Source organism: Coffea eugenioides, chromosome 5 (genome assembly GCF_003713205.1).
Source record: "Coffea eugenioides isolate CCC68of chromosome 5, Ceug_1.0, whole genome shotgun sequence".
NCBI classification, from domain to species: domain Eukaryota; kingdom Viridiplantae; phylum Streptophyta; class Magnoliopsida; order Gentianales; family Rubiaceae; genus Coffea; species Coffea eugenioides.
In genome coordinates, this window is record NC_040039.1 from 633,103 (window position 1) to 638,839 (window position 5,737).

At 35.9% G+C, this 5,737-nt stretch overlaps 1 long non-coding RNA gene across 1 annotated transcript; it reads right to left on the reverse strand.

Moving 5' to 3' along the window:
- Positions 1-2,155: 2,155 nt before the first annotated feature.
- On the reverse strand, positions 2,156-3,321 carry LOC113770860. Its single transcript, XR_003468430.1, has 2 exons — positions 2,989-3,321; positions 2,156-2,427 (listed from the first exon to the last, which is right to left on the reverse strand). It is a non-coding gene; the product is annotated as an uncharacterized LOC113770860 (long non-coding RNA).
- Between the last annotated feature and the right edge of the window lie 2,416 nt (positions 3,322-5,737).

A 5,737-nucleotide genomic window follows, 5' to 3' on the forward strand; every position in this document is an offset into this window, starting at 1 on the left:
CACGAGTCAACTGGAGATTGGACTCGAGATAACTACACATGTTCATCGGGGTAACTACACATGTTCATTTTGCCGATTGAATCAATTTGGTACCAGGACTGTATTGATTCGGGTGTATAGTTCGATACCATATTATTTGGTAATTGAAGGCAAATAGTTGCTAAAAGAAATTTTTGCCAATGTTGAGATTTGTTAGGAAATTGGCTTAATTTCTTTTAGGTAGGATTCTTGTTTTGTGTGGAAGTAACTAGTTTGCTAATTAGTTTTAGTTACTTGAAGTAGTAGCCAAGGAATTTTCTATTTTGTTTAGGATTAGAAGTTATTTCCTATTCTATATAAGTCTAGAAATTAGAATTATAAGTCTTGGCATACTACAAAGAGACATACAAGGGCACACAAGAGACGACATGTAACCTTATACATGGGTGGTGAGAGAGGGTTCTTGAGAGATGAGAGATGGTATACAAGAGTTGGGATTGAGTTCAAGTTGTATTTTTGTATAGGGTTTTCCTCTCATAATAAAGAATGAGTTTTCTCTCCGTGGACGTAGGCTCAATGATGGAGGCGAACCACGTTAAATATTGTGTGTCGTTTATCTTTCATGCTTGTGGCTTTTTATCATTAAATTGTTGTGTACTTGATATCTCAATAGTTGTTTGTTCCACGCTTGGATTCTAACAATATATATACACACACACACGAGATACCTTGGCTGTGCTTGAAGTGGGATAGAGGTACATATACATATATATATATATATATATACATACTAGAAGGCGTCATACATATATATATACACATACACACACACTGGAAATGGGACGTATTTCATACTAATTTATACTAGCATAACATTAGGTCAAGGATGATTTTATGGTCTTAATAAGGTATTTTAATACTAATTTATTATAACCAAACGGTCGAAGGGTATGATACTTAAACGAAACTACAGGGACGATCTCTTTTATACATGGAAAGCTTTTTTAGTCAAGTAAGTAAATCTTTGGAGTCCTCAGCTTTATTATTGAAGAAGTTGGTCTTCGAGCAACATCGGGCGGCATTATTGTGAAGCTGCACTGGAACCTCTGTTCGAGGGATTTACAGGGCCTCCCTCCCCTCCAAAGGCAGCAGTTTATCTTGTGGTAACGATCGAATGGAATAGTGTCCGGGCTCAAATCGCCGTAATCAATCGTCCTGCCTAGAGGAGGATTGCAAACTACTGCTGAGCATAGCAAGGATGCAACGAGCAGCACAGCAACCATTCTGGTCCATGTTGCCATTCTCACGATGTATCGATCGACAAAGTGATGATAGGACAAAATGCAAACTTGTGGCTGATCGAGAGCTGAGAATTCAGGCATTCTGAATGTATAGTTGCTTGAAGCTATCTAATTGTTGGAGGGGTTTTTGCATGTATGTATAGATATATATATATATATATATATATATATATATATATGCATAAGCTAGCTTCTGTTGAGAACAACTTGGTCTTACGAGAATCTCAGGGTGCGTTTGATAAAACTGAAGTCATAACTGAAATTTGAAATTTGAATTCATTAAATTATTAAGTACTAAATCTGACATATTTGAATATATATCATATTAAGTGATAAGTTAATAGTTTATAACTTATATTTTTGGGAGGAAGTTTTACCTAGAAAATTCAATACTACTTAATTAATTCAGATGTTCAATATTTAGTTATTAAATACGTCTGAACATATTAAGATTTGAATTCATTAAATTTAATTGTGAAAGTGGGTTATCAAACAAAGTATCAATTTAATGAATATATCTACAGGTTGAGCTGTGTACTATATTTCAAGCCTTTAATGTCCATAATTTTGACAATTTATATGCTAAGAGAATGGGTTTGTTATTATCATTCTTATCTTTTGAAAGGAGATGCTTATTTAGATCAAGCATGCAAGAAGCCTGAATTAATCACAAAAAGGACATGTCAGGCATGCTATCCTAAAAGGAGAAAGAAATCCTGAAGAACATTTAAGAAGTTTAGAAGTTTTTCCAAAGGAATTCCCCGAAGAAAGTTTCATAAAAGATGGAAATACTTCAAACGAAGATAAAAAATGTTCCGAGGAAGAAAGGGAGACAAATGTTACATCAGTGGAAAGATTGGGCATTATGCAAAAAATTGTCCACAAAAAGAGATTTGGTGTAGTTATGTTCGCAAACTGTTATATTCGCAAAATGTGTACAACACATTTTGTCTTTTCCCCAAGGTTTTCCCCAAGGAGTTCAAATCTTTATTATTGATGACATCCCATCTGAAAAATGGGAACAAAGATTTCAAGATTTTCATATTGACCTTTATGACCTTATGAAATATTCTCGAACAACCTTTCTCTTGTTGTAGAGATTATCAAGAGACAAGAATATAGCTTGTTTGATTTGTCCAATTGACATCTGCAAAATAGAACCAAACTTATTATGTATATAGAATTCAGTTCCTTCTGCAAATTGTTTGGGTAAAGAGCTCAAAAAAGCTTGTTTAAGATTTATATCACTCCTAAAGAAAAGAATAATTGAATCATTTTCTTGAAATGTTAATTAAGATTAGGAAAAGGAAACTCGCTTCATCAAAAATCAAATTGAAACCCTTAGGATTACAGGTGAGATTCCTAAATTTGATGTTGGACCAGTTGCACCAAAGGTAAGTCTAGGTTTTGGTGTTATTCCCATTAGAAATTGGCCAACTTCTTTCTATTTTGGTGGTGTAACTTCACCAAATCCTTCTTGTTTCACAAAGACATATCACAACAAAGGTCATAAAGAAAAGAGTAATATATCCCAAACTGTCATCTCTTGACCTGACGATTAACAATAGCATAAGACCAAGCATGTAGAAATTCAAAAAAACTATCAATCTTACTCTGGTACATATCTATTAACATAGAACAATCTTCTTCATTACAGTCTTCATAAGCACAATAATGTTGACCTTGAAAAATATTATTGCGAATATACCTATACCATGCATCATAGTTGTCAAATAGGTGCAACCACTCCATATTGGCTTGGTATTCATGGATGATATTCATGAAATTGCTTTGGCTTTTGAAAGGATGAAATATGTTTTCTCCCTTAATCACAACAAAGGTCTGGCTCTGATACCAAACTCCCCTACATATTCCCCAAACTTTCTCGAGCCTAACTGCCATATCTCTCTTATGGACTTACAATGCTCAAAGGACTTTAATGGGACATCTGGGTTGCAAGGACCATGCCTACCTTGTTGGATTAGGATTGGAACTAGGAACTTTAGAAAGCCATGCTATAGATACAACAAAAGATTTTTGATCGGAATGGAATTCTGATCCTTTTCATTTATGAGCAAACCTATTTATACAAGTAATAAGTGACCTTTCGGACATTTGAAAATACAAATGACTCTTCAAACTTGACTCTTGACCCTTCCATAAAGTAAAGGCTAAAGTAAATAAACTTGACTCTTCGGAAAAGTAAAATCTAAAGTTTAAAGTAAAAGACATATCATCTTTTGCAAGGCATACAGATCTCTAGATGAGTTCCGATATGTAACAACGAACTGTTCGATTTTTTATTTTTTTTCACCCTATGTGATTAATTGTTATGAGAACGTAAACTTTATTGGGAAAAAAAGAGATAATAATTACATAAATGTCAAATCCAGTCAAGCAGCATACTAGTGGTGCAGAGCAACTGGATTATGGAGGGATACGAAGAAGTCATAGTGCTTAGGACTTGGATCATCTTTTAACTTTCTTATCCTACTTGTCCCTCAAGTAAAATTAATTGTACAATAAAACACGCCTATTATCACGAAGTCAACAATGGGGATATATATACATACATACATTTATACATATATTCATACATATATATGTATTTATACATAATATATATATATATATATATATGCATACACATACTTGTGGGAAGGATTATTCATATCCACCTCCTCGGAAGTTTGGTCAATTTAGAAAATTGATCCTTTGTTTGAATCAATTATTGTAAAACTCCTCGAATAGCAAAACAATTATCGATTAGACACTTCGGGTCAGTTTTAACATGAAAAACAGGATAATTCCCCTTTGTACTTTGAATTATTTATATTCTGTAACCATCTATAATTAATGACTTATAAATTCACTGAGGGCAGTGAATTTAGGTTTACAACTGATAAGACTGGGTCATGGTTGATGTCAGCGCATCCAAGCTGTTTGACTAGATGCCAACTGATGTGGCTCCGTAAAGCGGTGAGGGGTTCAAGATAGACAAATAAGGGACCACCACTTGGTGTAGCTTTTCATCTTTTTTCTTGTTTTTTAAGGGTGGTTTAAAATACCATTGGATTCGTTGGAAAGATCTTTGTGCTCCAAAAGAGGAGGGTGGGCTTGGTTTTAGATCGCTGGATGATATTTTTAATGCCTTTTCTATTAAGCTATGGTGGAGGTTTCGACAAAATGCGTCTCTTTGGGCTAATTTTATGATGGCCAAATATTGTTCAAATGCGCACCCAGGTATGGTTGTTCGTTCGGAAGGGGCCTCTCATACGTGGTGTAGGATGTTACATGTTCGGGACATTGCTGAACAACATATAACTTTCATTATCCACTCTGGGGACTCTAATTTCTGGTTTGATAATTGGTTAGGTTCTGGGCCTTTGGCTATGCGGTTAAGGAGTGTTTCGGATCACAAGGTTTCTGATTTTTTAGTTGATGGCAGGTGGAATTTTCAGTTGCTGGGTTTGTGGGTACCTCCATTTATTATCAACGACATCCGAATATTCTCTCTCCCTCAAATTGAGAATGGTGTGGAAGATTTAATGATATGGGCTCCTTCTCAATCTGGAGTTTTCACGCTGAGCTCAGCTTTTAACCTGGTGCAATCACATAAGCAAAGGTCATTTATGTTCTCAAAAGTTTGGCACCCACAAATTCCTTCCAAAGTGTCTGTTTTTCTTCTTCGCTTGTTGCGAAATCGATTACCCATAGACTCCACGTTATGCAAACTTGGTATTTCGGGCCCATCAAAGTGTTTCTGTTATGTCTAGGCTAATGGTGAGACTTTGGACCATGTCTTTTGCAGTGGACAGGTAGCAGTTTTAGTTTGGAATTTCTTTGGCTCTGCTTCAGGTGTGCTTAATTTAGGTGGCTCTGTTCGGGCATATATTGCAGGTTGGTGGTATAGCGCACCAAGAAATGGTTTCATTTCATTTGTTCATTTTATTATACCTTCTCTGATTTGTTGGAATATTTGGAAGTCCAGAAACTCAGCACGTTTTGAAGGGAAACTTCTTTCTCACGTCACTATCTCTGAGTTTGTTTTTGACAATGTGAAGGACCTTTTTAGGTTACAATTCCCTGGGTACCCATTTGCTTCCTCAACATGGATGGAGTTTTATTCTTCGCTCTCTTATATTCATAAGAAAGTCTCATTTATGATTGTAAGGTGGTGTCGGCCACTCTTGGGTGTATTTAAACTTAATACTGATGGCTGTTCAAGGGGTAACCCAGGGAGGGCAGGTGGTGGTGGTGGGATTTTGCGTGATGATGGAGGAAATTTCCTGCTCGCTTTCTCCTCTTTTTTTGGGAATGTAACCAGCATTCAAGCTGAGGCGCTCGCTCTTCTCTTTGGAGTTAAGTTGTGTCTCTCTCGTGGTTATGTTAACTTGCACATTGAAATGGATTCGTTGGTTCTTGTTCACATCCTAAAACAGGGATCTAGCTGTCCA